The following is a 27,061-nucleotide window of genomic DNA, read 5'->3' as shown; positions in this document are numbered from 1 at the left end:
AATATGATACTAGAAGACGCTAACGTATTAACCACAAACAATAATACCAAAAATTTTAGAATTAAGTTAGAAAGTTACGTGTGCAATAACTTTTATTTTACCATACCTTAATCTTTTATATGTTGTCTTACATAAATATAAGATAAATAAAAAGATTACCTTTTGTTCCAGGTATATGATTTAGTGCGTGATTTCTTAATAAATACAAAATATTCTTTGTATAATAATTTGATTGTACAACATGAATCTTATTTCATAATACGTGATCATAATCTCTTAATAAAATACAATGAATCCTATAGAACGCACACAATATAAATCGCTGTAACAATCTAAAATCAACAGATTTATCCAATGCATGTAATAAATTGCATCTACCTTTTCTTATTCGTATACTCATCTTTGCCTAAGATTTTTCTGTTTTTCCAGCCATTTTCTGTTCACATAAAAAAAAAGATAAAAATTAATGAGTCAAAACAAAAAAAAAATTTTTAGTTGATATCCTCATCATTCCGAATATCAATCAAATTTACTATTATCACTTAGTTTTTTACCTGAAATTTTATACATAAATTTGAAATACATATTTTAATCCGAAAGGCAATATCCCTTTAATTTCGAATATATTTCAAAATGCTGGGCCAGATGCATTTTCTTATTTCAATTTAATATTAAATTTTCATGTATTTTAATTATTCCCACAGGTTATTCTCTAACAAAATTAAACCCTTAGCTATAAAAATGTTCTGTTTTTTTCTTTTTTTGGAAATTTGATATTAAATTGAAATTGATGACAAGAGAAATCATCATGGATATACGCAACTTGTATTTTGTATACGCGCAACAATGAACCCTTTTTATATTTTCATTGTCATGAAATGAAAGTTTATATGACATATAGACAGATTGTGGCATGTTCAACACACAAAAAAATGAGATTGAGATTCAAATCAAATTTACAAAAAAAAAAAATAATATTAAAAATATTTTAATTATTTACTAAAAATATTACAATTATTAAAAATTATTTGAAACGTGATATGATTTTGTTTATTTTAATTATTCAAGCATAACATTATATTATCAGTCCCCTAGTAGGGCGCCATTTAACAAAAATTCTAAAAAATATAATAAAATTTTCAATTTACTCTGAGATGGTTAGGTCCTTTTCGAAATTTTTAAAATAATTGTTTTTCAATAAAATTATTTAACCACTAACAGTCTTCAACTACTAACGGCCCTTACCACATACAAATTATTTAGCACAAAAGTGAACAAATTAAATTTCACATATGAAACAAAAAAAAAAGGTTTTTTTTATATATTTTTGTTATATATGTATTTCAAGAAATCACTTAAAACGGATTATATTCACTTTAATATTCACTTTGTTTGCTTATAAATATTATGTATAGTTCCCCTATTAGGGCACCATTTAGAAATAAATAAAAATATTATATGTAGTTTACACTAAAATTCTAAATTTGTTTTGCACTAGCAATTCTTTAGAAAAAATATTCGAAGCAATTATATTTAAATAACAGCCTTCATATAGCTTCATAGGTCAGTAGCACGCGACCCATTGCAACTCTCTGTAAACATAATTTTATGAAAAATCAACAAAATTAGACGCAAGCGTGCCGAAATGTGCTAGGTGACAAAATTGTAAAGTAACAGAACCATTGCAGGAAACCTATTTTACTGTTGAAATTTTCTTACCACTTCACAGCAAATACGACGGTTCACTTAGCAAGAATAGCACTGTTTTAATTCACTATTTTACTACTTAAATATTCATACCCAGCACAATCGAACTTAAATGAATTATCGAGCAATATTCAAGAATGAAAAATGCATTGAATTTTGAAACTTGTAAAATCGTTGTACTTTTTTACCCTTTTTGGGAACAGGAAATGTTTATAAAACTGTAAATTTTTTTTAATAATACACTACTTAAATTACTTTTGAATATTTATGGTCCATGTAAAAAATTTTATTTAGAAAATTACCTGTTGCCCGGAAAGTGTTGCCAGCCCCTTATCTATTTCATTCTGATAACATGAAAAATTATTATTAATTGCAAATAAAATATCAGAATTTCGTTGTTACCATAATGAAGTTCTTAAGCTTCAAATGCATTACTTCATTTAGCAAAGATTTACTTAATATTAAAGCATCCCGTTTTGAATCAAATTGCCTACTGCAATATATAGACAATAATGACACAAAACATCGCCATCTGCTATATTTAATTTTTAATAATAATTCATTTACTTCATAGGCTGGTTTCTCCGACTTATAAACTTACAAATAGCACTACAATATACAATGGCACTATAAATAATTTCTCAGAAAAGAAAGTACTAAATTAGAATTTTGAAATTTTAATTAATAGTTTAAGTTACACTTTTATGCTACATTTAAGCCATAAAAAAATTTTCGGAAGAGCAAGACAAAGAAAAAAATTAATTACCTAGGCAAAACTGAATTTCATGAATATTTTTCCTTTCTTTTTTATTTCATTTTGTTATCACTTTTTATATTGCTTTGCTTTTATTTTATCACCGTCTAAGTCATAAACTTGTGTTATGAATTTTAGTTTATAATTTTAGGTTCTTTTCTATTTTAATGTATCCTTATGCTGTTTTATTCATTCCTTTATTTAACTCCTATTCCTTTCCTCTTCTATATGCATTTCTTATAATATTGTTAACTTTTAAATAATATTTTTCTGCACTGCACCATGTCTGCAATTTCAAGCAATTTTCACTCGTTTATTTTTTCATTTTCCTTTTTTCAATTTTAAAAGGACAAATTTTCATTTTATATATGTAATATAGGTATAGGTAGGTAGTTAACTGAAATTATATTATGTAATTATTTATATAGAAAAACGTATGTTAGGATCAAGTACTTGTAGGGTTATTAGTAAGATGAAAAAAAAAAACAATTGTAATATAAATGAAATTTTATGATTTCTTTTGTTTTCATCTTAAATTTTAGGAGATATTAGGCTACACTGTATTGTAAGTAGGGAAAAATGTTCACAAATAAATAATAACACGACTTGAATGGATGAAATGCTTAACATTGAAGAGTAATTTTACTTTACAATCGAAAGCCTCCCTATTGCAGTACAAAAACTATCCTAACTATGCAGGATGGTTTTCTTTTCCAAATTTAGGCTTTATATTTTTCCTATATTTACCTTTATTATTAAACCTAAATCATTGATTTACCTAAATTTAAAGAAAGATCTCCACCAGAATAATGAAGTCTTCGTGAAATTAACAGTGATTAATAGTTTATCAAATAATAATTCATCACTTCCATTGCCTTTCAAGATTTGTTCTAATAACACGCATATTTTCGTTCAAAAAATTTCGAAATTAAATTTTCAAAAACCAATCTTTGATTCATAACTATCTTTACCATCTTATAAAATCGACTGGAATATTATAATTAGTTATCTTGTTCTTTTATTCTCTTTCAACCAACCACCATGATAATCTTTGACCCACAATCATTCAGGTGAAAATTTTCAATTAGTTTAGAAGAACAAAAAAAAAACCCTTTTATTTGATTGAAGGTTATCTCACAATTGAATTTTCATTTTTCCATCTTCTTTTCAAAGTCCAATATCGTAATTATTAGAAAAATTTTTGAAATCAAAATCAAAATTTTTCTGCCAAAAAAATGTCAATCTCAATGAATAAATTTCAAATATGCCTTTGTCAATTTTTTTTTTAATTCCAATGTGCACGTGTTTTTATTGTATCGTTTGCAAAATGCAATTACATTCAAAATATGAGGTTATCATTATTTTTTATGAACTTGATGTTCAACTTGGTATATAAACAATTGTGTATATATAAAGGATATTTAGTTGAAATCCATTTTAAAATTGGTATATTTAAAGGATATTAAGGAGAAATGTCATGAAAAGTGAAATATAGAGTAAATAACGTGGGATACTATTCGAAGATAATATAGCATAGGATACTAATGGAAAATTAAAAGAAGACCATAAAGATTCGAAAAAAACAACTTAAAATTTTTGGTGATCATTTTTGCAAATTTTTTTTACTCTTCCATTGTTAATTAAAATTTTTAAGATAATTAAATAAATTTTTTAAATTATCATTTTTACGGCAGGCTGTTCACCTAAAACTCTAATACGCTATGAGTATTAGAGTTTTAGGTGAACAGCCTATTACGCTTAGTTAAAACTCTAATACGCTATGAAACTAGGGCATGCTATTATGCATTAGCCCTATGCTCCTTTTTAGAGTGAACAAGAAGCAAATTAATTTTTTATAATTCAATAATATTAGTTTTATTAACTAAACAGTATACGGTCCCCTAATTCGTCAATCATTTGTTCTATTATTCGTGTAAACAAAGAAATTAATGAATTTCTATACGTTCTAGATGGTTGCCAAATAACAGTTAACTGCCAAATGAGCTATGTTGCGATTACTTTTGTTATATATGATTAGTGTTTTCTAGAAAATCACTATGAATAGATTCATATTTGAAAAAAGTTAATTAATTTTCTTAATATAATTTAAAAATAGCATTCATTGGCTCGCACAACTTAAAACGTTGTATTTTATACACTATTCAATACCGCCAGATATTCAATAACAAAAAAACTTCACACACTCTATTTCATCCAGGAAACTTTACCATATTATGCTAGCGTTTACGCTCTAATATGTTCTGGGGCCTTACTATAAAAACCGATTTTCATGAAACGATTTTCGTATTCGGAATTCGGAATACTATACCTTCCCATTCCTGCAAATACGAAAATCGAATTTCGGCAGAAGCTTTTCCTATTTTTTTTACATGTTGTTCTCGAAGAAAAACACTTTTTATACGTACAATTTTTCCTGGACCTACTTTCAAGAAAATTGTAATTTTTTTAATTTTTATAAGATTCAGTCAACGAAAAATTTATGTAATAGAAATCATTTTTAAATAAAATTTATAATATTAGTAAAAATTGTGTAAATAATCAAGTCAAAATTCGTTCCAACTTTCTGATTCTGAAAAAAAAAATGATTTTACCTCGAAGCATCTTTTGACTTTCAAAAATACACAGACAAACATTGAATTCATTTTGATTTCAAGGTAAAAATTTTTCATTTTTCAAAATCGATTTTTTTCGATCCTCTTTTTAATTTTCCAATTCCATTTCTATTCAAATAAATTTTAATTAAATTAAAAAATGAAAAAAAAAAGGAATAAGAATGAAGAGACCATAAAATTAAATAAAATTCCAACTATAGAAATTGCATTTTTTTTTATAGTTTGTTCGTTGTTGTCCTGCCTCAATGTTTGCTCTTACAGCAATAAACAAAAAAAAAAAAAAATAGCAAATCTAGTAAAATTCAAAAATTTCCTAAATCAACAAAATGCCAAAAAAAAAAACAAAAAAGAGAAGAGAAACCAAAAAAAAAAAAATCTTTTCAAATTCATTTTGAAAAAGTTGTGTATGCAGTATAGTAACCCTACAATAGTAAAAAAAAAATAAAACAGAAACCAATCCTAAAAATTCAATTTGATGATCCATTTCGTGATTGTAATTCAAATGATAATATAATAGGAAAAATGAACGAAAGAAAAAACAATAATAAAATAAAAATCCCAAGGATAATAAAAATGCATGAAATATTTACTTATAATCTTAATTTATAAAAATGTCCACCTATTTTTTAATTTTAAATTTTCTTCAAAATCAATTCAATTTTTTTTTTATTAGAATAGTGTGTACACATACTCGTATTTATTTATATAGAGGATTAAATTTACATGAGCACAAGATGTGAGCGACATCTATACTACATTACAATTTTTTGCTCAATTCAATTTGCTCTGATTTATTTCTGATAAATACAGGAATTTTGGATTTTACAATTAAATATTTTGTAAATTAAGACAATTTTGCGTATACGCTGATACAGTCACTAATGGAAGGGTATATTTGAAGGAATTTATAATTAATTCACGAAATTATTTGATGAGCATTCGAATTGGCATAATTAAAATAATTCCTTATGGATGTCATAAGAAAAAATTGAAAATGAAGACAATTTTCAAAAAGGCGTACTAGTGATATTGACCAAATTTGAAAGTGTAACTCTCTTATAATTTTAATTCCTTTGAATCTATTTTTGAAGTCTATTATCTAATATCGGATACTGCCCCTTCAATAATTAAATCAGTAGAAGTCACAAATATTTCATACATTATAAATAAAACGGCTGTTTCAGAATTGTCATATGAAGTTTTTAAGTTCAACAGTTGAAATTTTCAATGTCATTCGAATAAATTTTTAAGTATTTAAAAGCGTTAGGCTAATACGTAAATATGCAGCAGAATAATGAGCCGATATCTCTAAAACGAGACAAATTGCAAGGAAAACCAAAATGAAAGTATTGCAAAAATAGAAATAACTGGTCGCACTCGCTCAGAGATAGAATCAGAAGCGAAGTTATAAGAGAAAATTTCAACATATAAGATGTAGTAAAATGAGCTAGATTTAGAAGACGTTATTGACGAGATTAGGTTAGAAAAATGAAATATAACAGTATAACAATAGTCGTATTCATAAAGCGCCCACAAAAAAAAAAAAAAAACCGATTGGACGACACCCAGAAAATGACGCGAGAGCTGGTTCTCAACATCACAAGAGTCTGCGTCTCAAGATCAAATTTTGGTAAACACAGGTCAAAGACCTAATGTATAGTAACGAAAGAAGAAGAATATATTTTGAGATTCTAACACTAAACTGGTAAAAATGGATTTGGTCAATTCCCATTTTACATGTACCAGCGTACCAATAATGTATAAAATCTAAATTATAAAATTAATTTTTATCAGTATATCCGTATACCTGACCCATAGTCCTGCATGACTACCTCAATGATATGCTTTATGATAAAGTATTCCCAATGATGACCTCATATTACAAGTACGACCATTTCTTTAACTTTTTGTCATCTTACAAATAAAAGAAAAACGAAAACAAAAAGTCAAAATTTAATAAAATTAAATTTTTATTTACATTGGGTAAAAAGTCAAATAAGAATGTAAATAATAAAGAGAAAAAACATTTTCCAAAAAAAAACAAGGAAAAACCAACAGAAACTTTGAGAAATCTTACGTTTCCTTCACAAAAACAAAAAATCACATAAGAAAAGAAAAGTAACCAAGAATTTTCATCATTTTCTTACCACCATTTAAAAGAAGAAACCAAAAAAGTAAATTGTAAGTATTATAAGAATTGAAAAATTTTTATCTTCAATTTGCAAGAATATCCTTAGGACATTCAAAATACAATTCAAACTTAAAATCCAAAAAATATTACACTACTAATGGAAGAAGAAGGAAAACTTACAGTGAACTGCAAAAAGAAAAACTGACATTTTAAAAAAAAAATTTTGATTTCATTTTTTTTTTGTTGAATCGCACTGTCGACTGGACTTTTTTTTTTTTTCAAACTCTTCCATTTCTACAACTTCTTATACTTAAAATGCCAAAAATTTAAAAATATAAAAATGCTCATCAATAACTTTTTTTCATTCCCACTCCTAAACATGATTCTTTTTTTTTGTTGTTTCCAAATGACGCATTAATTCTTAATCCTTTCCGATTTCTATATATGTACCTACAATTCGCATCCTCTCACAAAAACTAAGTAAGTAAGTACATTGAATATAACAATAAGAATTTTAATATTGATGATGTTTTTGACAAATTCGTACACATCCCTACCACAAAATGTCAAAAATAGTAAAATTGAACTTTAATTTTTATTATAGATTTTTGCAAAATGAAGCAGAATTGGAAATGGGTCTTTTTTAAAGACTGTTGGAAATGATCTATTGCTAAATTTAATAATAAAAAAATAATGATGTCTGTCTTAAAAATTATTATGTAATTTGATAAATTAAGGGCCTGAGCAGGGATCAACCGAACATAGAAGAGCAGGGATCAGCCGAACTATAATTTTCTTCTTGTGCTTAAATAAATTTGATATAGAGTTACCTCATCGTGGCTTGGTCATGGTCTAATGAACAAAAATTTCCATGCTGTAAGAAAAAACAATAATCATGTTGTACAGATTCTGTAATACTTTGGATGAGATTGACGCTACACTTGTACAACTATCTAAGTAATAATTTTACTTGTAAATAAAGTTCCAATTCTTTGATAACATCTAGAAAATAAATTTACTAAATGTCGAAAAATCCGGCAATAATCTAAATAAAATTTATTTGTAGAATTTGAAGTTCATACCGTATAAATCATACAAAAATTACAATCATACTTGTATGAACCATATAATTTATAATTAATTCTCATACTATTCCAAACTTAATCTAATTTCAATTTATTTTACACTCTTCTCTAATGCAAAATCTAATCCCAATTAAAGATTAAATAAAAAATGAAATTTTCATTATTTATTCAATTATTTCGAGTGTTATTATATGTGAGTTTTACTAATTTTTCACGACTTTAATTGTTTTAGATCCTTTTATAAGTTTGTATAAGAAAAATTAAAAAGTAAGTCACCATTTCTATAATATTTGCACCTATTTATATGCAATCTTTTCTTATTATTTAAAGCACGTATATATTAAAAATATGGGACAATGTTCTTAAATTTGGTATTAGATTTTGGATGAAATATGCAAAATATTTCATATTAACTGCAACAGATATTCTCAAACTTTAATATAATTTAAATAATAAAATTTTTCAAATGCCTCAATGATTGTATAAAGCATTTCTCCTTTTATATATAAAATAAAAAATTACATTACGGTAGACTCTAACTTTCAATAAATTGGCAAACTTTTACCTACATAAAACAGACATTGACAATACGAAATAGTGACATTTTGTTGCTGGAAAACAAAACTCTAAACACAAGAGGCTTCCATAATCTGGAGAAAACTTAGAAATTAATTAGCGAGTAATTAAAAATGTTGCAAATTCGAATAAAATTTGTGTTTATTCCTTATCGTTTTTAAAGAATGTTGCACGTCAATGGTGAGTTTTGTAGGTGCTTAGAAGGGCTTCATGCAAAGGTGATCTTGTTATATTAACCCCGTCTCTTCAACAGCTGTTTGAGTTTATTAAAAACAAATTATTCAGAACCAGATGCAGCACAACAAATAGTTTCTTGCACAATAAATGCAATGATCATAACAAAATTTTCCATATATGATGACATTTTTTGTTTTCGTTACCATAATATCCTTTTAGTCTTTCAACTTTATCCTGTCTATTATTTTTTACTTTATTATTTTATTTTTCGTCTTTTTTTTTCTTTCTGAAGAGTGTAAATAGAAAAGTTCAACTTTATTTTCTATATTTTTTATGTATGTACGTGTGTTGTCTTCTTTTTACGATATTTGTTTTCCAATTTTTTTTTTAAAAAATTAAAATAATTTTTTTTTTTGAAATCACGTTTTTCGTTCGAAACGTGATTTTAAAAGTCATCATTCCTTGTAATATGTACAATGATTTTGGGTTTAGTAAATATAGAAAAATATACATAGAAAATTTATTATGTAGAGATACGTTTGGTTTACTTTTCTTCTACATATAATAACTTTTAAACTAAATTTACTCTAATCAAAAACAATGCATTTTAAATGGATTTATGGTGTTTGCATATTTTAATTTAAAAGTTTACTTTATACATTATAAAAACAAAATCCCCTTTAAGCTATTCCAGTTGTATACTAGTTTTAATTTTAATGAAATTTTTAATATTATTCTATTTTATTTATTTAGGTTTGTATTCCTAAATTTACTATGAACACAACAAAAAAATTTGAAAACCAAAAATTTATAATTGAACTTTCACTCTGATTTTAAATAAATTTTAAATAAAAAATGTTTTAATCTTTGCGTGTATGACCCCATGAACAAAAATATTATAATTTTAACACTTTAAATTAATCAAGTTGGGTCAAACCAATGTTTTGTTTTGTAGCTCTTTTCCCTTCAACGAATAGTAGTCTATGTATACCTACCACACTATTAAAATTATTTTCATTCACATACGAAACTATTCCTGAGATTGCATATATTTAGGATGAACGGTTTATACAATCTTTGAAATAAAGCAAAAATTAATTTAAAGAGTGATTAACATAATGCTCGACTTTAAGGGTTAATTAAAGAAAAATAATTATATTTTTTAATGTCACGGAATTTACTGCTAACTTTTTGCGTTTATAGAAATTTGAAAAAGCTTGCGGTTTTGCGAATAAAAGGTTCTAAGTACGGAAATTTTACAAATTTCGAGAGCTGATAACTTGAGATGTGGAGGAGATGGAAAAAAATTTTCTTTTAATAAAATGAATTATTTATTAATGTCTAAAAGCTGTTAAAATTTCAGACTATTACAACCAGGGATCTAGAAGATAAACGACATTAAAAATTTGGAAAAAATTGGTTTTAGATAACATAGATTTTCAGCGTTGGCCAAGTTTGAAAAATGCTTATGGTTTCACTGCATGAAAAATGCTTATGGACGGACGGACAGAGATAAACTAATAAGCACTTTTTATTCAAAAATTTTTTGGAAAAGTGCTAAAAATCCAAAGAAAAAAATTGATTACTGTAATCAATATGAAATAAAATTTATTTTAATTTTTTTTTGGATTTACAAGTACATTAAAAATTCATTATTTTTTTAATTTTATTTTTTCTAATCACAATTAAAACCAAAAGTTACTGATAAACATAACATACGTCATAGCTCATACTCTCAATATTATAAAATTAAGTATATAAAAAAATTCTACATTAAACTGTTAATAAAATTGTGTACAGTAAAGCATTATGACGGATTTTTCTAACTATTTCTTAGCACATTTTTTTATAAAAATTGAAAAAAAATTTTCGAATTAGTTTCATTCTTTTCGCTTGCCCGTCCGACTTGCATTTGTTCATAGAAAACCTTCATACGCCTTGAAATATAAAGGTGCAATTTTGAAAATTGTTATATTTTTTATATGATGTGACCCCCCAGATTTCTCCATATTCCATTTTTAGACAATTTATGGTAAGGAAATCACAATTATCTTTTGAATTCTTCAAACTCAAATTGAGCGCATGTAATATTCAAAATTTTTAATATTTTTCGAAAGTTTAAACTTCTGAATTAAAAAATTTTTTTTGCAGAATCATTTTTCCGATACCTCCTTTCATTCTAGTTGTATGAATCAGTAAGCGTATGTTATATAATCCGTATTTAGTAATAAAACATGTTAATTTAGTCCGTAAAATAACAAGAAATATAGAAATTCGGACAAAAAATACGAAATTCCAGGGTTTCGAGCAAAGAGTGTATACTATATAAGGATTGCAATGGCAACAAACGGGTTAACTCCTCCTTCTTAAGTTAAAGTAGAGTCATTCAAGGCAAAACTTTACATATAGGATCTGAATTATATGAAATTAGATTGTAAATGAACTTGTTAACCCTATATTGTAATCGAGATAATTCGCTTATTAAAATATAAATTGCATTTTTCTATAATTTTATTTTATCTTGATGACTAAATCAATTTGAAATTAAAATTTTTAATTTTTTATCATATTTTAATTTGCTTTAGAACACTGGAATATGTGGTCTAAAGGGAAAACTGCGTAAGTTCAAAAATCGTTTTTGGGGCACATTAACAAAAAATCGACAATTTATGCATAAAAAACTATGCTGAATTTAGATTTCTAATAAAATACAGAATTATTAACTTAATTAATGTAGTTGAATTTAAGTAGTTTTTGCTTGCAATCAGAAAATTCTTGTAATAAATTACAGAAAATACGCAGCTCAAAGAAATAGGATGGTTACAGAAGGTTTTTAATCAACAGCCCTAGCAGAGAATAAAATTATTATTTTTACATTCTAAAAATGCATAATAAATTTTTTTTTTAAATTAAATATCATAAGAAGTGCACTTCTCTTTACCAAACTAATACCCAAAGCAAAACAAAGTAAACTTGATGATAAAAACCTAAATCATATAAAATTTAACCCCAGCTTTACTAACACATGAAATTTAATTATTTATGTATTCGAAAATCCCAACAAAATACTTTCATTTATGAATTCTAATTATATGCTTTATCTACGATTTATTACAAAACGCCAGGCTATTATGAATGTATATGAATAAAGAATAATATACGCCCTTATAACAAATTTTTCATTAAAAATTTCTTAATCTTTTTTTATTTAATTTATTAGTATTGTAATTTATGAGTTTTTTAAAATCATCTTTTTCAAAAAATTGTAAATACGGCCGTGTTAATAAATTTATTCTTATCAATACAAAAAAAAAACGAGAAAAAATAAAGTTGATCTTGTCAACTCTGTGATATCCGTACGAATTTGTTATCCTATGCGCGAATAAATATGACATAACTGAATATGGGACAGACTATGACTTTAAGTTGCCGTATTACCATATTAATTTATGCAAAATTTCAGTACTATGTGTTTTTCAAAATACTGTGTGTTCTAAACTACTATTGAAGTTGTATAGCAGCTACCAGAAAGAGGCATGAAATTTTAACGAATTTTATCAAGTACATCGGTCCTACTAATATATTCGCTTATGTGAAATTTCAATACCATAGCTTTTATAGTTTCTGACATATAGTCAAATAACTTTTGAAGTTGTGTGGCAGGTATCAGAAGAAGCCAAGCAATTTCAACGACTTTTATCAAGCTTATTGACCCTATTAATATATTCGTGTGTGTGAAATTTCAATATCATAGCTTTTATAGTTTCTGAGATATAGCCAAATAAATTTTGAAGTTGTATGGCAGCTATCCGAACCGGTACCCCGATCATGTCCAATTTAAATAGGGTTCTGGCACTTACTACAATAAATCATTTGTGAAAATTTGGTGAACTTAGCTCAACTAGTTTTTGAGTTATCGGTGGGACGGACGGACGGACAGACAAAGCTAAATCAACTCAGAATTCGACGCTCATCAAAAACATACACTTGAGTCTATATCTAAGACCGTTATTTCTTAGCGTTACAAACGGTAAGGCAAATTTAGTATACCCTTCGAACATACGTTCGTACGGGTATAAAAATAGTTTTTAATTTAAGTATGTACTTCACACAATAGTAGTGTACTCGTAGTGGTTTAAGTTGAATGAAATTCAATAAAATGCAATGAGATTTCAAGATTCTAGTTCTGTATGGAAAATTTATCTCACTTGTTATTTATTAGTTTTTAATAATATTGAAGGGTTAAGATCGATTGTTCACGCGTATTTTAAATAAAATAATATTTTCCTCCTTATAAAGATTACGCAGTTTTTATTTACATTTAGTGCTTATTACATTTAAGGTATTAAAATATTCAATTTCTTACACAAGTAGCGACACTTCAATTGTTTAAAATGCTTCGATCCCTTTCAGTTTAGCCAAAGGCGCTTTTAAAATATTTCAAAATGTCGGATATACTTCAAACAATTGACTAACAAATTAAGATTTCTTACAAGCAATTTTGTATTCACTAAAAATTTATTGAATAGGGAAAAGTAAAGAAAAGAAAACTATATAAGGGAAACCCAATTCAATCACTGAAAAACATTATTTTGCTTATTTCTGGAATTTTTCCTAATGTTCTTTAATAAACTTCTGAAATTTCCGCTTAAAATTACCTTTGTTTATAAAAATTTCTAAATATTTAATTTACAAATCAAAGTTGCTCTAGGATGTGTGTATAGAAAAACGAGTTCTAGATGCGTTCTTATATTTACACCACACTATTAATTTTATGATGCCACTAATAGTCTCACGAAATCTTATCTAATCTTAATCTTTTATATTGGAAATTTAACAATACTCAATGTTACCATCTTAAAATTATCATTTAGATTTAATGTGATAATATACATAATATCGGCTTATAAATTTAGATTCTCGACTCTATATTAATCTGATAAATTTTTTGACATTAAAAAATCCAAATGATTTCGTCTTTGCAACGACAATTTTACACGACTTTGATGGTATACAATTTTTTATTCATAAAATAGTTTACATAGGAGACATGCTTATATGACAAAAAATGAAGTAAACACTTGCTTAAAACCCTTTTTGGAACCAAAAATTTACGGCTTTAGGTAAAATAAATCAATGCAAGGTTTCTTTATTTTTAAGTGAGAAATATGAGCACTTAAAATTTGGTCTATTTAAAAAGTGGGTATAGTGAGGTTTAAATGATTATATTGTGAAGGATTAACTATACACACATAAACTGCTTGCCCATATTGAGTTTCAAATGTTCGTTCTAACGTTAAGATTTCTATAATTATTTATAATACTGTATAAAATAAGGGTAAATTGTAAGTGCCTGTACAACATTATGTTCTCTACAAAATTTTGATTTTTAGTATAAAGCTATAAAGCCTGAAGTTCTTTAACATCTTAAATACTATATAGCTTTAAAACTAAGCTATTTTATAGAAAACATTCAGATACATTTAATTTAAAAATTTCCTGAATTGAATTTTACAAATTTTAAATAAAATTGTAATAAATTAAAATCAAAAATATTTAAATATTTGCATTAAATATACTATACTTCGTTTAATATTAAAATATTTAAAGAATTTTATAATAAAATTAGATACACACATACGCCATATTTTAATATTTTACATTTTGACATTTAATTATTACTTGTGACGCATTAAGAGAAAATACAAGATTTTTTGAAAGAATTGAACATAACCTTATTGTCTTTGAAAATTTCACAAAAATACATAATTATAAATAGAATCCAATATATTATAACATTTTCTTTTGCCTTCGACTTAACAATAATATAACCTTTACCATACACAACTATAAGTATTTTTTCTATATTCATATATAAATCATTTACCTTACTCTTAATTTATTGTCTTCATATTGCGTCATTACCATAAATCACTAAATTCTAAACATAAATTTTTCTTTTCTTCATTCTATTTCTCTTTATTTTTATACCATAAATAGTAAAATATAAATATAATTATTTATAGATATTTGTAAAAATTATTTAAAAAATTTCTTTTAAAATTTAAATCTTTAAAAAATAATGGCAATATTCAAACTTTTCTCAAATTTATTTCGTATATACACACATATAAAAAATTTACAATAATGCACACACATGAATTATTAGAAAATCTACCTTGGCTTTGACAAACAACAAGAGTGTTATAAAACTATCTAAAAAAAAAAAAAACTAATGACATTCTCTCTTCACTTTTTTGTTTAAAAGATGAGAACAAAAATGTTGACAAAATTTAATGTTAACAATAAAAGAAATAATCAAAAAAACATAAAACACAAAAGGGATGAGAGGAAAATTTCTCCTTTATTCTAACTGAGACTGAGATGACACAAGAGAGTAATAGCATGCAATGGTATGAAACAAATGAAAGGAAATGGATTAGTGTGTGTTGTATAAAACACTTGCAATTACCCTCTTGTGCCATTCTCTCATAAACTCCTATAATGTACTATAACCTTCTATAAAAATATCTGTGAATTCTCTAGTTAAAACTCCTATATGTTTACATGCATACAGTGTTCTTATATACTTCTTCATGAATATACATATATATTTACAACAGTGTTTTTTTCATTCACTAGTCTGCATTATGTTCAATACAAAACAGCATTCTGTCCAAATATTTATAACAAAAATAAACATTCTTTTTATTTTCTAGGTCCACTTGCTTCCTTGCTCTTTCCGTTTCAAACCTCCACTATTTCATCTTACTAGCTTACAGATAAGGACCGGGATTCTTCTTTTAATTTCCAAAATAGAGAGACAAAAAAAAAGCAAAAACCTCTTGATGATGAGATTTTTAATGTCCAAAGGAAGAAATGAATAAAAACAGGAAAATAAAATTGTTATAACCATCTTTCTTTCTTTAATTTCACTATTCTATAAAATATATGTAGCATATTATATCGGTATGTCTACAGAATATAACAATAATTCGGAAAATTTACGTTAAACTCATTTCTACATCACTAAATATACTCACTTCATTAACCAAATTTATTTCTAACAGCGAATATGTAAAATAAATATCGTATATTATACGATAAATAAGTATATTTTATGTGAATACTAAAAATTTAAAGGATTTCTAAAGAGCACATCATTCAAAATCTTAAAAATTAAATTGAGTTCATTTTGACTTCAGATCTTGTTTTTAAATCTTGAGTCTCAGTCGAAGACTTAGAGGAAATTAAAATAAATAATTGTGTGAAAACTTTTAATTAATTTTCATCATTAAAAATAATCACTTCAATAAAAATTACCCACATGATGGGAAATATTCGCAGTTGCATTCTATTATAAGGGTAATTTTACGCAATTTTTTTTTTTAAGGCACATGATTTAATCTGTATTATTCTAACAATAAATGAAAATTTATGATGAAATTAAGGTACGAATTAAAAATATTATGTGTTATAATTAAAATTATGCCACATTTAATTTTTTCCTTAATCTGTGTGTAGATCTTGTATTTAGGAAGAATAATTTTAACTCTTCACTTTTTCTCAGTATATCGTGTATAAACTTTAAATATCAGTTAAACAATACAATAGAATCACTGTCGGATAGTTAACGACTAACCTAATGTATGTACATGTAAGCCTCTTAATGATTTTACCCGAAACTTTACCATGCAAATTTTATAGCCGAAGTAAATTACCGAGAAAACTTTTAAGTAAATTATTAAAAAAAACTCTAGTGCCAGCAAAATATTCACTTCATTCTTAAAAGAATACAAACATATTTGAGTGTGTCAGACAATTTTAAGAAAATCGTAAATTTTTTACCAGAATTTTATGCCAAAAAATTTTTCATATACTAGAATAGTTTGAGAGAATTATAACGAAAAAGTAAAGCTATAACTCTCAAAAGAAGAGAAAAAAAAATTCAAGTAAATTTTTTTTTTTCTAATGATCTCAATGGTATTTTGTACATGAAATATGCTATTATCGCTTATTTTAGTTTATTAGCACCCAAGGATAATAATGTATGGCAGTCTATCTTAGTCTGAGACAACTATAAAACTAAAAACAAGAAAAAAAAGAACAAGAATCTGAAACTCCAGACTTAATAGAACGGAAAAAATTGTAACAATTTGAACAGTGCCGTGTTATATGCGATAAATAAAAATGTGGAGACTTTCCGCTCTTCGATATTCTTCTTTCGTTTTTTTCTTTTTTTTTTTTGGTCTCCTACTTTATTTTGTTGCAAGTGATGTCCTTCCGTTAAAATATCCTTGATACTTTTTTTTTCTTTCTCAATGATTCTATTTTATAAATATGTAAAAGAAAGAGAAAAACAAAATGAAAAGAGAAAAAAATTTATGCGTTTTGTTGTTGTTGTTGTTGTTTTGTGTTTTTGTTGTTTTTATGCGCCTTTTTAACTTTGCCTTCCATTTTGTTGTTTTATTAGCTTTAATAAATCATATACGAGTATGTATGAAGTTTTTTTTAACTTGAATATCACTTAAAATCTCTATTCACAAAATCATCATATCACTCAACTTTGAGTTTTTTTTTTTTACAACGGTATTGTAACTGGTTGGGTATAATAAATTTTAGTACTTTATTAGTTGAAAGAATGGAAAAACTAGCAGATAGACGGACAAATAAACGCGTAAGAAAATCATTGTTGAATGAATTTAGAGATTTCTGAATTTCACTCAAAAATAACTACTTAATCTTTGAGTAAAATTAAATCGAATTATTTGAAATTTTCAAAGCCAAAATTTTTTTGATTTTTAAGCCCTAGGTATCGGTCATATTAGGATATATAATGAAATATGAAAAATTTTCACAGAATTATCATTAATTTGTGGTACACTTTGAATGGATTTTATTGAGTGAAATTTACGAAAAATTGTTGTATACCACTAAAAATTGTTGAATGACTATGAGATATCGATTTTGGGATATGAAATCGGTATAAGCATAGTGCACTACGCACATTCAGATTAATTTTACTTTGAAAACGTTCAGTTTCGATCAATCAACAAAATATTAAACGAACATTCCTGATTATCACCTGATTATTATGATAGTATTTAATTTAAGTCTTAAATCTTTGTTAATGAACTGTGGTCAAAAATTGAAAATTAAATTTGAGATGCTTTGGAGCTTTAAAATACATATCGAAATTTTCCCAGATCGTTATAAAAATAAATTCAATATTGAAATTTTTCAGGGATTCAAAATAACTGGTGACATGAGAATGAACTATGGAATCAGGCTTCCTAGAGAAGAGAACGAATCTGTAATCCAAAATAAATCACAAAATCATTTTCATACAAAATTTCACCCATAAAGAATATATGTAGTTATAATGCAAAATCATCCAATTTTCACGAATTATTTTTTTGTACCCCAATATCTTATAGTTGCTCTCTAAAACTATATTTATGTATTCGTTTTGTTCTTCTTGTATTCTAAGAGTTCTCTATTTATTTTACAGATCATTTACACAATGACCTAATGATTTTTTTTCCTTTTCGTCCTCTTTTAAATAATAGCTATGTTGTAGACTTTTATAATAGTTAAAGAGCACAATGACCGGTCATCATCAACGTGACAGGATAGCTCTGTATCGTAAAACTTTTGTTACTGTGTTGTTTTTGTTTTTATTTACATTTCATTAAACAGTTAATGAATTATGTCAAAATTCAATCATTTTTTATAGTAAACATTTATTCTACTTAAACCAAAAATATATTTTTTGTTTATTGTAATTTTCAACTTTTTTTTCGTCCTTTAACATTTGTTCATATTTTCTTTAATTATGTTTCATTAGATCAGAAATTTTCATAAAAAGTTGTACAATTTTAATACAAGCATATCTGCATAAATGTAGTTTGTCTTTCATTTCATTTAACAAATTTATACTTGTATTATGGAAAATATTTTGATGAAGAGAAGAAAAAAAAACAAAATGGATACACAAAAACAGAATGTGTCCTTTGCTATAATTTTTATGTCCTCCACAATAAATTATTTCGCCAATTTATTTAATAAATTTTTTCAAATTATTCTTTTAACATTTTGCACATTTTTTACATCTTTTCCTCTATATTATCTACGAAAGTATAGAAGGAGAGAAAGAAGAAAAAGTTCAATAAATCTTACCCTCGCCTTCAAGGAATGAATTTATTACTTTGATGAAGGATGTCTAAAAAGAAGAATAGTGTTAATATGGGTATATTAATCCTAAATGAAATTTAACAATAAATTAATGCAAATTATTTAAAAAAAAGAAATATTGTACGACAAATAAGGATACTAATGTTGTGTTAATGTTTTTTTTTTAGGTTTTAAATAGAATTCCAAATATTTTGTTTTTATGTAAACCTCAAACCATTATACAATTTGTTAAAAGACGCCTAATAAAATCAAAAGTAATTATCAGAATTCCATTTAAGATTTGAGTAAGCCATATTTCGAAAGAGAACAACTGCGTTTAGAACTTAAATACAACATATTTTTGAGGAAACTTTGCCTAACAAATGTGACAAAATTTTTGCAGAACTACAAACTAAATCGGACTATTCTATGCAGTAATTTTAGCCTGGATCTCCAAACTGCTTTCAAAATGAATAATTCATCACTTTCAATGCATTCGTTGCCTAGTTAAACTAATTCCCCTTTTTCATTATTAAAGCCGAATTAGCTGAAGAAAGAGACAGTAAAATTTTTAGACGACCGAGAAAATGCAATTGCAATTTAAAACAAACCACGAGAATTTAAAAAGAAGAAGATAAATTTTATAATATGGAATGGCACAGGCCAAGATGAAATTATATTAGGAACCGTCACAGGATATCTTCACTGTGCGAAATCAGGTGATTTAACGGGAAATCGTCTACACATCAAAGAGTTTACAAGGAGTTTTACGCTATTGAATGACGCGGTTTTACGCTTATCTCATAAGGCATTCGACCCTTTGATCAGAGACGTAAAAAAAAACTGGGGAGATCTCAAAAATTACAGATTTTATGTTTCAAGCAACAGTATTCGTTAATTTGGTGAAAATAAAAATATAAACTGTGGTTCTTCGAGTAATTTGGAAATGTTGTTTCCAAGTCTGCCTGTAAAAAATTATTGTTCTCGAAGATGCTTAATAGAAATTGACAAAATTTTTTCTGCTCAAATCTTAGAATGGACACATAGGAGTGAATATATTCGAATTGTATGATGTGCAAGTTTTTGGAAAATGAAGAAGATAGAAAAGTTCTGTTATACTTAGAGGGTACTTTTGTTACCTCTTCACTTATTCATCTTATTGTTTTATAAGAAAATCTCTTAGATTTATTCAGGAATAAATTTACAAGTTTCATATAAAAATTCTTGTTTACTGTTACATTTTTGAAAAAAAAAAAAAAATAATCAAATATTCTTCACAGAATTGCAGAACAACAAACTTCTTTCCGAAAAAACAAAAACGTGGAACCAAAACGTAAAAGAGAAAAACATTTTTTTCTCTACTCAAAATTTAGTGAAGCAAGATTTGCTTGCATATTTAAAATGAGTCTCTGCTTATTTATTTCACGTTAATTTTAAAGCAATCTAATCGAAATTGAGTTCCCCAAAATGTTGAGAAGCAACTCAAGCATACTGTAATACTACACATAAATTATGAAATACATAATTTTTAATTTTAAAATTAGACAATTAAATTTTGAAAAATAAGATATTCAAATTTTTTTCAAGTTCACAATATTAACCAATCCACTTGAATAAATTTTATAATATTAAATTTTAAATTAACTCTTGACGACTCTACCAGATGATGACCTAAGTAGTAATAATGAATAACAAAAAAAATAAATATGAGCATCATCTAGTTCTGTTCACTACCAATTTAAGTTCTTGTTTTCATCTCTATCTTTAATATTTTTGCTTAAAGTTTTCAGAGGACCAAAAGAGAAATCTTGCGTTCAATTGCCCTTTTTTTTCAGATTTTGAATTTTTTCTTCAAAAAAATTCTTTAAGAACCAATCAAAATTTTTAAGTCCACCTTATTTAAAAATTTATAACTATATACGGTCTCCATATATATTGGGCATTTTAACAAAATGTAAAGTCAAAATATTTTTAACTAAAAAATCATTTCACTTACGATAGCACAACTACAACCATTCAATGAAGTTAAGAAGAATTTTAAAGTTTTTCATGTTCTCTTTTTATTTTTACCCTGTGTATACAAACCATAACCAACCACTCACTTGGTCAACAAGACCCATAAAAAAATAAAAACTTTAAAAAATTCAAAAATAACTTTAAAAAAGTCGAACTCATGCCAACTTTGAAAAGTTTTTCTTTTTTTTTTTGGTTTTATTTTTTTATTGACGTCTTAGACTTGATTGTTGACTTGATTTGAAGTTTTTTTTTCTTCTTCTTTTCTTTCATTTGCGAATTGTATACCTTTTGTAGCATCCTTATAATATCAATAAGCTATTCTGCTATTAGTGCTACTTCTACTACAGCTGCTCTTCTTATATTTTTAATGCTGTTATAAGTTTTGTAAGTCACTTCAGAACAACAACATTTTTTTTAATTCTGCTTTTCTTTTTTTTTTACATTTTTGAAATAATTTTGTTATTCACTTCATTTTTGAAAGGATTTTTGGAGAAAATATTTCGAAATTTTATTACAATTAATATTTAATGTCGGTCTATCCTAGAATTCTTGTATAATTCCTTGAACGTCATATTGTAAACATTATTTTGTGGGAACCTAGCGAAATTGCCTTAATAGTCTTAATTAGTAGTTTTGAATAACTTCAGTTTTAAGTTGTAAATGAATTTTTAGAAAAAATTTTTGAAAACTACGAAAATTTTCCAAAATTCCATAATTTAAAATTTGGAAATTTAACATGAAAAATTTTACACAACGGATTGCATATTTTTAGGGGTGTATAATTAATCTCTATAATTTGCTTTATAAAAATTGCAATTTCATTACTTACTTTTTTAACTTTCATCTCTTAGTTCTTTTTTCGTGTAATTTTACTCTTCTTGAATAAAAACAATTCTGCGACAAAAGATTCCAAAAAGCAAAAAGAAATTGGAAAGAATAAGTATAAATAAAAATTTACTTGTTCACAATTTAATAATAGCCATAGAAAATTAATGGGGGAAAAAAAAATATTATTTTTATTTTCTTTAAGAGGCCGACAATAGTGGAGTTGGTTGATTGCAAAAACTAATAAAAAAATTAACTATTAAATTTTCAATTGTAAATTTTCTTATAAAATAATTGAAAAATTCAATTATAGATAAAAGGAATACTTAAGATTCTCCAAAAAAATAAATAGAAAAACAAAAATTTGCAGTTCAAAAACTAGAAATTGAATTTTCTAATATTTTTGATGTAGTCAAGTTTTTAACTTTCTCTTTTAACTGAAGAAACAAGAAACGAATAAGAAAATTTTATTTAACCGGTCAAAGCCGCAGTCAAAGCCTGTAAGATTTCGAAAAAAATTTGAAAAGGTTTTCAAGAGAAATTCATGAAATCTGTGGCTACGAGCAATTACTGACTAAATGAAATTTTGTAGCTCTACATTTAATTACAAAGTAAAATTACAAGCCTGCTCCTATATGCAAAAATATACAAAATTTTCAAAAATTACGAGTAATTCAATGAATATTCAGAAAAAATTTGTTAAATGTAACATCACTAACCACCCATTGAGCATTGAGAACTAACATTGAGTTCAATTTACTCGCAACATATTTTTATCCTGTTTGGCATGTTTAGAATAGTATTTATCCTGTTTCTTTTAACATTCGCATTTAAAGAATACGACATTGTCCATAAATTCTTTCTGCGATATTGTCTTTAAATATACCTAAATGTGGTAATTTTTAAGATTATACAGAACTGTATAATCTAAAAAATTACCACATTTACAGAATAACACTTGACGGAGGACATAATATTCCCAAATATAAAAGAAATGTTGAAAGAATTATTAATGTAAACTTATTCCGATAGGTGGCCTCATGGCTTAATATTAAAAAAATGAGTGTGAAATATTTGAAATTTGATTAATTTTTCCTTTCAGTATAATAGAAACTCTATATACTCCCAATTGCTGTATAGCAATAGTATTAAATATGCTACATGAACAGTTCTGTATAATCTTAAAAATTACCACATTTAATTTCAGATTTTTGCTATTTAGAATAGGGTAGAAATCAGTCAACTTTAATTCAAATCACAAAGTAATTTTGTACTTGGTCCCATGTGTAAAAATATACAAAATTTTTTAACTCAATTTTTAACACCAAACTTTTATTTTCGTCTCATTATTTTCATAATTACTTTAATTTAAAATTTGCTATGTACAAAATTAAATGGGCATTAAAATACTTAAATCGATATTGTAAAATAAGTTTTCTAATAAAATCAAATTTCCTCAGGAAATATTTTCCTATTCTATATACTAAAACTCATTTCATATAGTTCTATTTTTGAGAAGACACAAAATTATTATAAAAAATTATTTTTTGAAAAAAAAAAAAAAAAATTTCATAATTTTAACTTTTGAAGACAATTTTTTTAGTATTATTATCGCCTCGAGTAAAAAGTCAGTCAAATCATCTTTAACATTGTATAAATACAATTGAACTTTGAACCTCTTCTCAATATCCTTAATAATAATAATAATAATAGTGTTATTGAAGAGATTCAGAACAGCATAAATGTAGGTATGGAATATTCTTATTTTTTTTCAAAATTTTTCACACCAATCGGAAATAATTTTGAAAATTTTCCAAAAAAATTTTATACTACGTACACGTGTCCTCATGTGTATATATATCTAGTATATATAGGTACATAATGTACTTTTATACGATATGGAGTAAAATTGTCATTACACAATAATAAAATTTTTGTATATCCTTTAAACGGATCTTATATATTTTATGTCAATGAACTGCTTCCTTTTACTTCATATACGTTCATACGCACGTATATAATAACTCATCCTTTTATAAAATAAATATAATTTTAAAACGCCTTCTATTACATATATCCTTATATACATAATATTATATGTATATATAAGCAAATATATATATAGGTACTTACAATGTAAAATTTCTCATATTATACAATTTTCATGTATTTGCTTTATTCCTATACGAAATTTCTTGTATATTATTCGAATAAGTAGTTGAGTAAAAATCTTGTTAGCGAGATAAAAGCCTTAAGGAATATTTTTTTTTCTGTGTTTTGATTTGTGCTCTATACAACATACAACATATTTCAAGTTAAATCACAATATTTATTTTTTTACTTTAAACTTGGATTACACAATAAAAAAAAGTTCCAAAAAAAAAAAAAAATTTAAAAGAAAACTTTTTGTTTAAGAAAAACTGATGAAATATATAGAAACTATTACGATTTTATCTTTGGAAGAGAAGCTTCTGTGTTCAATTAAAAAACAAATTGTTAAAATTTCTACACTTTAAAATTGTACAAAACTAAATTACAGCAATACTAATATTATTACTAGTACTAGTATAGTACAAACATTTTATATTATAAATTTTATAAATTCAAATATTCACGAATTGGATATTTGAGTTGGAAAGCAAACAGCAATCGATTATTAAAATATTTTAAATTCTTAGACCCATTATATTGCAATTTAACTTTAGAAATTTATTATAACTCTACAATATTTGAGAATACTTCCATAGATTTTTCGGAAATATCTTTCTTTCCTGCTGAATAATATATTAAAATATGATAATTTTTGAAATATCCTCCTATACTATCATTTAAGCCTAATTATAAGATAGTATATATAAAACAAAAAAACCGACTCCTTCATTTATTAATATTTCATTCTACCATTTAAAATTCATCGCAATTCTAGCCTACAAATTAATTTTACCTACAAGAAATCTTCTATTTATATCCATAATTGTGCATGTTATATACCATATTTGAATTAGATCTTATAGAAATATACTAATAATGCATACTCGTTTCTTTCAAGGCATATATTGTTCGTTTTATAATAGACATTTGGCCGGCATTTAATTTCCGAAAAACAAACCAAAAACTAAATTTCTTGAATTGAATAGTGCTTACGATCCCGAATTACATACATCTCGAATTATTTGTAATTTTTAATCATCAAATGTTTTTGCCATGTTTCATGGATTTGATCTTTTAGTAAATTAAATTTTTTTATTATTTTTTACAATTTAAAGTTCGAATTTCCATTATGACCTCAAAATTAGCTCCGTAAACATTATATTTAATTGAAAGTAATCAGATCTCAATCAAACCATATATGTATAAAAAAATATCGGAAAAGAGCAGAAAACTCAAGAATTAAATTCAAGAATTTTGCAATATTTACAATATTTTCCTGAGATAACAGTAATTTCCTATACAGTAAACTTAAATTAAATAGAATTTGCTTGCAAAATGTAAGTATAAGTTCTATAAATTTCTAAATAATTTTCGAAAATCCTTATAAAATTTACGAAATTAAAATAAATGGCATTAATATCGAAGTTATAAGAATTAAAATATTATAAAATAATATTAATCAATATCATCACAATCATCAATATCTTGCATTCAAAATCCTTATAATCTTCAATAACATTAAAATAACAATCAATTTTAATCATTACTTTCATTTGAATTTTTCTAGTTAAATATTATAAACAAGGAGCGCAAGCACATCCTGACATTATTTTCGGATTTTTTTTTTTTGTAAACTTATTTTTGAGCTCAAACGAATATTCTTATAAAATAAGAATGTGTCGAAAAATCATTTAGGATTTCCCATTTTACTTTAGAAGTGTTTCCCATGATAGGAAATTGTAAATATTTAACAAACACACAAATATATGCATGTAAATCATGAAATCAATGTAATTCGATTATAAATGTAAAACACCTGCATTTTATACTATGTACAGGGTGAATTTTTTGCTATTGAATTTTTTTGTGTTTTCATCTTTGATGTTTAACATGTATTTCGTTATAAAGTTGTTAATGTGAAAACTTTGTTGTTATATGATTAATTTGCCTTAATTTGATATTTAACCGTAGAGAGACTGGCATCCCAGAAAAACCCGGTTTTAAATAATTAAAGTGTTTTATTAATTGAATTGCTTACTCCTTAAAATTGTCAATCATTTTCGTGTGATCATGTACTATTTGACACTTCTTGATTATTTTACTTAAAGGTAGGATAAAGTTCCGGTTTTCACTATTATCTGGCAATAGTTTAGAACACTTCTAATTTTAAAATTATTTTAAAGTTGTTATTCGTAATATTCTGTCTTCCTCTGTTGCTATGAAATGTAGGTTTGCTTTGTAAAATTCTATACATTGTGGCATATTTTCATTCAATAGCACAACATGTTCTGTCCACCTTAATTGTTGCGATTTACAAAAACGTATTTTATCTTAATTTTTAATAGGAACATTAATTTCATTATTATTTCTACGTCGTTATTCTCCATTTTCTAATCTTATTGCACCAAATATTTTTTTCAGTATTTTTCGTTCGAAGATTCTTAGATGGTTTTCTTCCACTTACTACATTCAATATCAATACTTCGTATCCATATGTTACAACAGGACAAATTAGAGTTTTATAATATTTGTATTAATGTTGATTTGCATATATAATTTATAGATCTTAAACAGGTATTTGACAGTATAAACAGATAGAAAATTCCTAAAGTCCTGTTAGGGCTAAGAGTACCAAAAAAACTTGTTGAATTAATATCTATGACGATATATGAATCAAAAGTAAAAATTTTATTACAAAACAGATAATTAGATGAATTTAATAATCTAATTATTTACTCCGTAGATCTATTCAATAATAAATGTGATAGTGTGGATTCATGTCTTTGATTATTTGCCTGGGGGAAATCAAAAGATTTTTATTTTTCATATACTG

Source organism: Condylostylus longicornis, unplaced genomic scaffold, assembly GCF_029603195.1.
Source record: "Condylostylus longicornis isolate FDR11 unplaced genomic scaffold, ASM2960319v2 ptg000009l, whole genome shotgun sequence".
Taxonomy (NCBI): domain Eukaryota; kingdom Metazoa; phylum Arthropoda; class Insecta; order Diptera; family Dolichopodidae; genus Condylostylus; species Condylostylus longicornis.
The sequence above is the reverse complement of the archived record's forward strand: the minus strand, read 5'-3'. Positions refer to the sequence as shown.